Source organism: Cynocephalus volans, chromosome 5 (assembly GCF_027409185.1).
Source record: "Cynocephalus volans isolate mCynVol1 chromosome 5, mCynVol1.pri, whole genome shotgun sequence".
NCBI lineage: Eukaryota > Metazoa > Chordata > Mammalia > Dermoptera > Cynocephalidae > Cynocephalus > Cynocephalus volans.
This window is the reverse complement of record NC_084464.1, coordinates 116,438,351-116,451,242: the sequence shown is the minus strand read 5'-3', so window position 1 is coordinate 116,451,242 and position 12,892 is coordinate 116,438,351.

Below are 12,892 nucleotides of genomic sequence, written 5' to 3'. Positions count from 1 at the left end.
CCCTCTCCCCATTATAAGTACAGTCACCTTAAGTTTTTTTTTTTTTATTTTATAATATTTGGAAGTGCTGACTCTGTACTAATGTTTCCTATGCAGAGATGGGAAATTAACAAAGTAGCTGGTACCTCAGGGGTACCCATTCTGAAGGAGACCCAGATATTGTAGAAGGGGTGAACTCATCCTCCTAATTTAAATTCACCTTCCATTTTTCCAAGCATTGCTGGTTAAAATAATAGTACCATATCTGCACCTCAAGATGAATAAATTAATTGGGTGTTTCATTGGTAGATGTCCCAGAAATACAGCAACTACATACAGCTTTCTTTCAAAAGAGAGTTTGTTCCCATCCACCAACTCAGATATCAGAGGAAAAGAGAGACTTTTCTGTTATCAATGGAAGGGACAGACACGTAATTTGGAAAAATCACCAAGTAGACAAATATTAATGCCTTCCCCAACCCCTTTCTCTTGAGAGCTGTCTTCTGCTAATGGCGATATAACTGGACTGTTTATTAAAGAGAGATCATTAGAGTCCTCTTCATGATGTGCCATGATGATACAGCTTTTCTTCATCATCTCTAGTTGCCAAGGTCTTGGAATTCTCTCTTATTATCTTATTCCATTTGCTTTAATTCCTTGTTTTTCACTTTTACATAGCCAGCCAATATGTACAGTGTGTGTAATTATTTCTGCTTTCCAAGAGATATTCTTTCTTTTAGACCGAACCAAGCTGATGTCTGTTTCAGTTCAACATCTCTCAGTGGAGTCTGTGTATTCCCACCACCCTGCTGCACAGAAGGACAGACCCTTTCACTTAAAGGGAAGTAGACTTAGCAAGAGACCAGCCAAGGGACCCTTCTTTTCTGCCGACCTCACCCAGAACTTTGCCTCCAGCGGTGCTTCCTTGCCACATGCTGTATTACCGTTTCTTTTACAACACTTAGCACAATTTGTAATTATGTGTGTGTTTGTTCATTGTCTGTCTTTTCCATTAGACTGAAAACTCTGTGATTATAGGCCACACCTTTTTACTGACTTCTGTATCCTGACACGTGGTAGACATTTGATAAACACCTCCTGATTGAAAAATGATCATCTCTAAGGAGCCAAGCCACAACTGAAAGAATGAGCCCACAAGCCTTGGGTAGAAAGTTCACGTAGGGCCAGCAGTCCACACCAGCTCATTAAAATATTTGTAAAATGTATAGTTATTATTTAGGAATGTTATAGGTATGGGGCATTTGTAACACCTTGAGAACTTTCTATAAAGCAAAACATTTCAACAGTAGTATTTACAACTTTTCTGAAATATTTTTATTCTAAAACTCCCAAATATCTCCCTTCTGAATATTATCAACTATTTATTCATAAACTTTCTGGAGCTAGAGCAGGGGGGAGCAGATCTTGTAGGAAGCTAGCTGAGGGGTCCACTTTCCATCCTGGGATGCTGCTTCTGTGCCCACCCCATCCGTAACTGCCTCCAGGTGCTCCTTTTTCACTCACCACTCTGCATTTTCCTGATGCATGACACACACTTCACATGAACTACTGCAAGGGGGAGTGGAGAAGGTGAGAGGTGTCCTAGAATAATGCTGCCCACTATGAAAATATTTCCATGGAGGTATGAAAGCCAGAATGGGAAATGATGTCACTCTGTTAATATTTGCATTTGAATAGTGGTAAGAATAGTTGTGGGCTGAAGTAAATTGTCACTAGAACACAGGTTTGGGGACCAAAAATGCCTGGATTAGTATCTTAGCTTCATTACATAGTAATTGTATTTTCCTTATGCAAGTTTCTTCAACTTTTTGAGACAAGTTTTCATGATATATAAAACAACACTTGCTTTTCTTTTTTTTTTTAACAGCCAAGGATATAATGTTTGTAAAAGTGTCTCACACAGTGCCAGGCATGTTATTAGTTCTCGATAAATGGTGATGGTGTGATGATGGAGATGTTGGTGATAAAAAAGAGCATTTAATTAAGTCACCTCCATATGCTGAATATCTTAAAGAAGACATTATAAATCACATGCCATAAACACACCCCTCACTCTTTAATTTTAAACTGTTAAATTTGGCAGAAAAATTTATATACATGTACTACCCTTCAAACACTTTTTAAAGTATCATTCTCTCACACCTATTTATTTCCCATCAGTAGCCTCTGTTTTTGTTCTTTCTGTGGCAATAGCCTACATTATCCTGGAGTCAGGGGAGGGGAGGACCAGGGGCTGTCTTCAGGAAGGCTGACCAACGTCAGAAGAACTGTCAATCTGAGATTTCTCTGGAGGCCTGGGTTCCAATCTTGGCTCTACTACCAATTAATGATATGACCTTGGGCGAGTGACAACCTGTCTGGGCTTAGCTCTCTCATTTGTAAAATGAGGTGATTGACAAAGATTCCTTTCTAAAGCTCCTTCCAGTTCTACAAGGACTGTGATTAGTGCCTTCACTCTCAGCAACATCTTACTGCCTTATCTAATAAGGTCACGTATGTTCAAAGTCTATAAATACACTATTTTGCAGAGGTGTTACCATTCTTTATTGATGTTCTTTAGATCGGTTTGAATGAGTGCTAACTATTAGCAGAAATGCTCTCCCCAAAAATGTACCAGGTAATAAACTTGTAGTTTAACCCACACACTAATTAACAAGTTATTCCCAGGAGTTCAATAATAATATTTCTTTAGAAACACTCCTTATCTTTGTAGTTAGCACGTCCGTTAATCCTGACATCAACAGCCATCATTATCCTCACCAGTTACTATTATTAGTGACCACAACAGACTCACATACCTTTTTAGGACTTCAAAAATGCCATAGCTTTCCCTACAAGTAGTAAAACCAAGAGAAATAAAATAGCAATGTACATAATTCTTCTGCCTTTCTCTTATTCTATTTGTTTTTTGTTGTTGTTTATTTAGTTAGGAGTACTAGGAAGTGGGGCATTTTATGCCTCTACTTCAATTTGTTGAATACATTTAATGATTTTTTTTATGTAATTTGTACCAACAGTTTTTATTCAGAAATTTGTTTAATTTTTTTCCATAATCATCTTTCTAGGCTTTATTAATTTTGTGTAATTGGTCCCAACAGAATTTTAAAAAATAATTTAAAAACAAATGCTCAGTGGACTTTAACCTTTTTCATAATGCAGATCTCATCACAGGACTTGACTTCAGATTCTTTAGAAATACTCCATGTGACACAATAACCCCACAGATAAATGTCCTGAATAGATAGCATAATTAAATTAGAAGTCAGAGGCCTATTTCCTTCATCTTGTGGTGCTGATAGCTGGATGAGAATGTTTACATTCACATTTTAATCCTTTACTCTAGGAATCAATGTATGGCCTGAGGCAATAAGTTAACAGCTTGCCACCTAAGCCTGGACAGATGGCAGCACTGATCCTGATTTCAATTTCCCAAGATCCCTGGAACTACCTGGTGCAAGAGCTAGTCACAGTCATGAAGGAGTCAAGGCTCGCCCATAGCAGCTCCTGATTCCTATGGCATCACACCTACCTTCTCTCCCACCTCAAGGCACTGAATTTCTTACCTTTTCTGTAATGATTACACATTTTATTAACAACTCCTGTTTTCTCTGAGACATCACGAATCAAGACAAATGTTTCTATTTAATTCATACAAGTCTTTTCAGATATGGCCTCTCCTTGCTCGATAACATCAGTAACGTATATACCCCTGTGATTCTGGAGGATTTTTCTTTCTTTTTAATTCTGCCTTACTCACTTGTCCTTTATTCACTCATCACAATGCATTCCTTGGAGCTCTTGGGAAAATTTTGTAGTTTACTCTTTTTAGAGAAAAAATTCCAAACCCTTTTAAGTCAACATTTTCCATGTCGGTGAAACTTTCAAGACCTCGCCTTCACAGCAGATGGCAAAACAACACAAACCACACAAGATTGTGTTCAAATGTAACACAACACAACGTTTCGTTCAGTCAGTCAGTTTTCCTGCTGAAGGCAGCAGTATGGTTCCTGGTAGGCACTCAGATGAACAATTTAGTCACTCTGCTGTTGTGAATTTTTGTGCTCCTTAGCTAAGAACACACTTCCTCATGTGTCTACCTTGCTCATTTACATTCCTCTTCACCTCTTTTCCTAGTAACCTGAAAGGCGTATTCTTTTTCTTTATCCTTCCCAAATTTTTATCTTGTAGATTGTGTTTGCCGTCAACAATTGGATGATGGTTATTTCCAGCTTCTGCATTGTCAGTTGAGCACATCCCATTGTTATCAATCCAGCTCTTTCATCCCCCCTTAATCCTTGGATAATTGCCATGACTGACTTAGTTGCCTTATTTTGTTGTCACATTCAATGGACATGGCCCTATCAGTTCTCTTATTAGTTCATAACCCTGCTCAAAATCTGACTTCCCCAAACTTATCTACACCTGTTTTCCACTATTCCCCAATATGCCATCTCCACTTCATTTAGTTTTGTCTTCTCTTTCTTTCTTCAGTGAACACTCAATGCTCAATTTCTCCTTCTGCTTGCCCTGCCTGGAATGCTGTGTTCTTTATTGACAACCTGCACCTCTTCTTGGGGCCATTCTACTTACAGCAGCCCATATAGTTTAGTCTCTTATGTACTTCCCCAGCACTTCATTCAAGCCTTACACAATTCACCACACATTAAATAGACTCTTACACTGTTCCAACTAGGTAGCAAGCTCTCTGCACCAGACCCTCTCTGAAGGTGCCTCATTACCATCCACAGCCCTGCATGTGGTGCTTACTGCATAGTAAACACTTTTTGATTAAACCGTAACAGAAGGCCACTTTGTATTATATCTTGATCTCCTACAATCTCAAGATATAAAACAGCTTCTTGAAATTAATTTTTCCAATGATTTCCAAATAAAAAAGTAACACAAAATTTATAGTACAAAATTTAGATAGACAACAATAACAATCTTTGTTATCCAAATACCCAGAGAACATCTATTGTTAAGATGTTGATATATTTCTCTCCAGTCTTATATAGAGATAGAAAAGCCACTTAGTTCTTTAGTTATCAAAAAATGTATATATCTATTTTTTTCCACTTAGCAGAAAATGAGGATCCTTATAATGACATTATATAGCCTTCAGAAGCATGATCATATACTTGTAGAATCATCTAATTATCTCACATTATTGGACATTTAGATTTCATCCAACATTCTAACATTTTATTATGAGTAATGCTGTTATAAATGGACTTTACATAAATTTGTATGTTTCTGATTATTTCCTTAGAAATTTCCATTAGATTCCTAAAGTGGAATTGCTAGATCAAAGGGTAGCAATTAATTTAAGACATTTGATTTATATTGCTAATTTGGCAGGGTTCAAGTGGCCTCTTGATTTCCTTTCACCTCATTATTCATTCTCTTGTTAAATTCTTTCATTCTACAAACATTTGTTGAGTAAGAGTGCCTACTGCACCTGAGGAGATCAGAGGCTGACTTCAGCCAATACTGTTGTTGTTAGAATTAGCAGATATTCCTCCAGGATTAGGGTGACAAGTTGTCTTGGTTTTTGCAGTGTTGGATTCCTGCCTCGGGATCTGCTAACCAGCTACCATTTGAAAGATAACATAATATGTTATCTGATTTTCTTATAGAATATGTGCCATTATATTTCACTTTTTAAAAATGATGTGGTTTTCTCGGCTTCACTAAAGTGACTTCCCAGAGCTTCATCACAGGTTCTTGGTTGTTCCTCTTCACCACCTCTAATTCTATTAAGCCCTAATAAAAGGCAAGTACATGGCATTTGCTCTCTTTCAAATTTCCACTACTCAATATAAAATACCCATCATTTTGCCATTTTATTAGAACCATTACATTCATCTTACCAGAATCACTACAGTACAAGTGAGGAAGCCTCATACCTACTTTTTCATTCCCAAAGACAGTAAATTTGTCTATCTAAAAGGCTGTTTGGAACAACCTTTTTACTAAGAGTACTGTTGCTCTTTGCATCAACTATTGGACATTTCTTGTTGGACTTAATAAGTTGTAAAGAATAAGTTTAATTTCTTTATGAAACTAATAATCACACCAGAATTCTTATTTCTGGAAGTTGAATTGCCTTCAAATATTTCTCTTCAGTTTATTCCAATTGAATGATATGGGGAACCCCACCATTCTACTCTTTTTATGAAGGTATCTCTTCCAGAGTATTCTAAAATTTTACCTCATCAAAACTTCAGATGCCCATGTCCACTTTTGCTGTAGGCAGCAGAAGTCAAGAGGCAAGTTAAGTCATCATGAATAGGAAATCAACAGATGAGTTCTCTCTGATTCTAAAGTAGGAAACTTTGTTCCTTCCATCCTGGTTTTGCATTTTTGACAAGAAACAAACACATTTCTAAGGGTGCTATTTGCCCTAGTTCACATCCAAAAGAGAAATATAGGTTATGAATTCTAACACTTTATATAAAGCTGCAAAGATATTATTATTCTTCACACTTACCTTCTCTGTATTTCCTTCCAGAGACTGCGCAGAAAACACAAAAAGGGTGCATTTTCCTTTGTTCTGTGCTGCCCTTGCACCATGCCTACCCTGACTTGGCTCCCACTATGACAGGGCTGTGGAAAAGCTTAAATGGGAAGGCCAGGGTTGAGCGAACTGGCCTGACTATAGACCCCAGAGAGTGGTTGTTGGGATCTGTATTGCTATAGAAGTGATGAGCTTGAGTAAACCTCGTTCATATTCAGGGACATCTAAGGGAATCTAATTGTTAGATGGGCAGAGCAGCTAATAGAGGCAATGATTCTCAGCGGTGGCAAAATATTAGGCTCACCTAGAGAGCTTTAGAAACTACTGATACTCAAATGATTCTGATTAATTTGCCTGGGATGGAAGGGTAGGGAACCACTGAGCTGAAATTTCTCCAAAGGGGTAACTCTCGGTTTCAAGCATCAGGCAACAATGGGGTTTCAGGTTGGAGTACCCATTTCTTACAGAAGTTCAAAAAGTATGCCAGCAAATAGTTCTTGTGTCTTCTTCTGAGGGGGAAGACTCACAGGAAGCAAGAGACAGGCTGAGAGTCAGAGCCTCTGTAAGGTGACTTAACTTCTTGACAAAATGTCAGCCTTATGACGGAGAAGTGAAGTTCTCATCAGAAACCAAGACAGAAGTGCAGGAAAGAAGAGTTGGCTAGCATGTGAGCTGAGCACATAGGGCTTCCCCAAGGCACAGCAGATCCTAGACCATTTATTCCAGTTTTCTCCATAGCTGAGGATGAGAATCCTCTAGAGCCCTCGCCCTGGTCAGAATGGTTAAGGTGTTTCAGCAAAGGAGGCGTTTTAAGGGTAGTCTGTTGGAGGCTCCCGTTTAATGAAGCTCAGGATGTTTGGGCTTGAAATACTGTAGCTTCTTCATAATGGTTCTCTACTACAATGGTACCCTTTGATATGAAGTATGAAAATGAATCAATTTCAACGTTTACTTAAAAATATAGACTATCATAGAAGTATGGAACTGTCCTAGATTTTACTCTCATGAACCAGTCATCTGGAAGTCTGAGCAGACATATTCTAGTATGAACACTCCAGAAATAGGAAAATCATATAATGGAGCAAGATAACCAGAAAATAAAAACTAGAAGCAGAGGAAAACTGGATGAAGCATTAGAGAATCAATCTATTAGATGGGATGGATAAAGAGAAATGAAGTCAAATCTGTCTGGCTTCTCCATCAGCCTATCATCCCTACCCTAGGACACAGGTCACGAGGGACTAGCTGAGTTGAGGGCAAGGTAAGGAGGGTTTTAGTTCTGCCTCTTTTTCAGTATCATTTTTTCCCCTTATATCCCTGCTTTTGCTTCTCTTCTCTGACCTTTTCCTCCTTCCTATGTGATTTTCATCCTATGTTTCACCTCAGAACTACCTGATCTGCAATATGATTACTTCAAGTTTGTTCAACTTTAAATCATTCAGCGACAGTTTCAGATTTGCATTTCTATTTCTGGAGTTCAGAGGGAGTACTTTCACATCCCTGCATTGTTCTTCAGAAACACCTCTATCGTACCACGTTTCTAATCAAACTTTAGTCTTTAAATACCTGTCATTTCTCTTAGACTTTGGAAGTTTTCCCATGCTCTGAGAGAAGTTTTTGAGGATTTTTTTTTTATTTGTAAAATAAAGTAAAACTATTATTTGAGAGAATGATTTTACTTATCCCTATGGGTTTATTCTATGAACTATAGTCATCAAAGACAAACTTGGCATTGTTTTCTCTCTGTTTTTTAATTTAATTTTATTTATTTAGTTAGTTAGTTTGTTGATAAGGTTGAATTTTATTAACCACAGATGGTTTTAAATAACTGTCCAGTGGCCTTTGGATGAATTCAGAAACACACATTCATGAGTTTTTAGATTATTGTTCTGTATCAATTTGACTGGTGTCAGAAACTCTTGGAAGGTCGTACTTGGTTATTGTCCTACCTCTCAGATTTTTCAGGTGTGCATTCCTGGGAGGGAAACTGAATGTGTGCTCGAGACACTCCCCCCCTCCTTCATCTTTTGGTTCCTCCAGAGCTGGCAGCTGGAACCTCATCTGCTACTCTCCCTCCACACAATCTTCACTGACTCAGAGACTGGGCTCCTGGCCACTCAACTCCTGAAGGGAAACTTTCCCTATCCCTGACCTTATTTAGGCCCCATCCAAAGGTTTGGACTATTGCCCAGGTGTCCAGCCTCAGTTTCCACTGTATTGCCCTGCTAGCACTGCAGCCCCTTTGCAAGACTGGAGCTCTGCTCTCCTGCTGGTCCCTTGGATTTGGGTCCTTTACTGACCCACCTCTGTCTACTGACAAATGTCTGCCACAGGAGAACATTGAAAACCAAAGAGAGGAACCATCATTTGCTTTTTGGTGACTACCTAAGCAGGCTTCCCTTGACCACCCTATTTATAGAAGATCCTCTCCAATAATGATTCATTAGCCCAGTGTCATGTTTGTTTCCCTTATAACACTTATTACAACTTAGAGTCATGATATTTATTTGTCCAGAAGGGTGGGTTTTGTCTGTCTCCATGGACTGCCTGTCCATTTGTCTGCCTGTCTTGTTAGCCATTTTATTATCTAACTCTAAGATTGTGTTAAGAACATAGCAAGCACAGAATAAATGTTCTTTAAATGAAAATATGACTATCACTTATCTGCTAAATGTTTTCATGCCGTGCCCTGTGCTGCCTTCATCAAAACTAGCAAGTCATCTTAGCCATACTGAGAGTCTCAATATGAAGCCAGTCAAACTTGAACCCTGATGTGTCATATGATTCTCACTTTCTGAGTCTAACGCTTATCCTAGGTTCTTGCTCTAAAACCTCACTGCCTCTTCTCAAGCAAACACGTGATTACAGAATCAAACATCAATTCTAGGCATTATAGATTCTGTAATTGCTACCAGGATACAATTCAAACAGAGAATGACAATATAGCAGCAGCTCTAGCTCCTCAGTGTTTGGGATCTAGATGTACCTACTGCCCTCATTCTAGCAATCAGTAGCTCTGGAACTAGCCAATATTCATTTGCATGCTCACTAAGCTGCAGTCTTTCTCCATGACTTCCAGCCTGTGTATAAAATATGCATGACCAGGTATTCATCCTGATTCCTAATATATGCTTGAGTTTTCCCAGTTGAAACAAAAGCATTTCGCTAAAGCTTAGGTCATTTGGCTTGACTAGAATCCTGACAAGCCACCAGTTCTTTCCGGAACTCCTCTCTAGGAGCAAGATTCACTTCTACCTACAGATGCCGGCTGCAAACAAAACCCGCAATGCCACTACTACTTGCCAACCCTGGCACTGCCTACCACTGACCATCCGTCACCTGAGCAGAGCCCATGTGCATGCTTTGGTCCAGGTCAGGCCAAGGATGCCAGGGACCTTCAGCTTAGCTTTCTGGTTTGGACTGCAAGCTTTTAGTCTTCAAAAATGAGACCTGGAGCCAGCAGAGGGCCCTGACTCTTACTCCAAGCATCCCCTGATTATGGTGTCTCTTAAAGAGGCTGCCATTGGGTTCTTGTATACTCTGAGGCCCTTGAATTATGAATGTACTTTTCAAAGAAGAAAGGCATTACTTGCATTATAAGAAATTCCTTGCCAATTCCATGTAGTCTTTTCTAGTCTCAGTGGAATAGAACTACTATTAAGAAACTCTTAATTCTAACCCTTTTCTAAATCTTAGTCTAACAAAGCTATAAGACCATTTCTCTTACTTCTGGGCCTTTAAGAAGTCCATTGCTGCCGAGTCTATCTCCAAAGCTTCTGCCCATATCGCCACTATTTCACTGATGTGACAGAGGCTTTATCCCACCTAGCCTTCATAGCCCATTGGGGTTAGATCCAGCAACTCTCTCTAAATATAGCCCTTTGCCCTTCTCCCAGTTTTGTTATCAGCTACCACAATCACCTTGTATCTGTTGTCATATGTATCTATGTGACTTGGCCAGGATGTAGGCTCCAGCTACGTGTGAGAAGTTCTAACAAATTACTGACCTAAATTCCTGGATTTGACGTTTATATATCCCACTGAATCTATCCAAAGCAATTATAGCAAAGTCACTTCCAGATCCCAATCTAGAAAATCTTGAGATAAGTCAGAGAGGGCAGCTAACCACAGCTCAGCACACCTGCAAGAGAAGCCATGTGCTCAACTGACTCTAGGAATAGGACACCAGAAGCTCCACTCATATGAGTCAGTTAGAGGGAGAATCTCACAGGAAACAAATGAAAGATATGGACTCTCTTCGGTGAAAAATCATTGAACTCAGACACACAAAACTGTGTCTATAATGAAGGGGCTTATAAATGCCAAAAAGTCATCTATGAACCCCAGGTTAACAACTACTAAAATAAAGTCCACCAGAGATCAGTTCAAGTCAACACTTGAGTGAGCAGTGACAGTTCTGCATTCTTTCCTTTTCCATGCTTTAACTTTAAGGATACACACTTCTTATAAAATAGGTTAAGAGGTATCTAAAGACAATATTGAGACTCCAGAGACTATAGTAACCCAGTGCCTTCCTGCTCAAACTGTGGTCCGTGTCACCTGGGAGTCTGATAGGAATTTAAAATCTCAGGTCTTGACCCAGACCTACTAAATTAGAACCCGCATTTTTAACAAGGTCCTCAGGAGATGTGTATACACATAAAGACCAAGAAACACTGATTTAGCAATCTGGGAAATACCCAGACCACCTCCAAACAGAGTAATGTTATTTGGCTTGCATTGAAAACTAATCCTGCCTTTGTCTACTTGGCAAGCTTCTACCTATCTTTGAAAACCCTGCTCAAACATTATCTTCCATGAAGGCTTTCCTGCACCTGCCACCAACCCAAGAAAGAATGATTTACTCCCGTTTTATTGTTAGCTGACTTTATTGTATTCTTTACACATTGTTATTCATATTAAGAGGTTTTCATAAATCAATCATGTAAATTCCTTCGTAGGTAAGATTATGAGCACATAATAGTAACAGCTCACACTTTTTGAACACTCAGCCAGATAATGTTCTGAGTGCTATAAGTGCGTTAATTCATTTAATCCCCCAAAACCTTATGAGGCAGATGCTAGTATTTTCATTTTCAGATGCAAACTCAGAGACTTAGCATAAATTAATAATATTGAAAAATGCCTGGTTCACAATTAATCTGATTCGTATTTTCTTAAATCCTAAAATAAAATGTAGAATAGAAAATAGTCATCTATTAAATGCTTTAGTTTCCAAGGTTTCATCTTCCTAATGCAGCAGAATCAAGCATAGGTTCCTTGAAACCTCTTCCACTTTCAAAAAGGGGCTATTTTCTATTTTATAAATAAAGGGCTTGATCTTTAAATAGTTAGCAGGAATAATACCAGAATCTCCAAGACCATCTCTACAATGTTCCTTCTCTAAGGCACAATAGTAGTTGGCTACACGCACAACACATCTCCACGTAGGAACTGACTGCGGCTGTTCCAGCCTATCTGGCGACCTGAAACGCACTTGGCTGTTTTAACTCTCTCCTCTTCACAGGTATCCGCGCCACACAGAGAAGACAAATACTCACCAGGTTCAATGCGGAAGCAGCTTTCTCCGGTTTGTGCAGAAGATCAGATGGCATCACAACGTTTGGCCCAATGGAAGCCACATAAGGGCTGATTGGCTGTCATGCAGCAATGAGCATGGCAGGGCTCCTCCCCCAAGAGCCTTACCCGGGTGGCGTCTCTTTACTACGCTCTCTAAAGGATCCTTCCAATTCTGATAACAAGTTCATTTTCTTAGAAAGAGTTTAGGAGAATGGAATCTGACCCCTTAAACTGACTTCACTACACTTTTTCAGAAGAATTAAAAAAAAAAAAAAAAAACAGGTGAAAGAATCAGTAGGTGAGGGCAAAGTAAATTAAATAGAAGATAAGAGAGGCACAGAAGAGACAAAAGTTAAAAATAGAAAGGAACTGTATGTATTTAACAACCGAAGGACCTGACTTCCAATATTTTCCAGTATTATTCCATATTATTCTGCTTATCAAGACCATTATTTTTGCTGAATTATGTATGATCCCAATTCCCGGTCCCCAACTAAATAAAAACTTTTCAATAAAGGATGATAGTATTAAAAAAGAATCATCCTGATACATGACAGGCATTGATCAGTCTAGTGATCTAGTAATAAGTGATTTAATACCGGGGAAAGATTTAATACCGGGGAAAAAATATTCTAATTGGGTCGGGAATTACAATGCATTCAAGTGTATTGTGTAAGAAAACACAGTAAACAGATCAAAGTGGAACGAGTCCATCAGCACTTTTTCACACATGGGGAATTTGTCCTTTATCGATCGTATCAGATTTCTAACATGATTTTCTAAACATGAAAACAT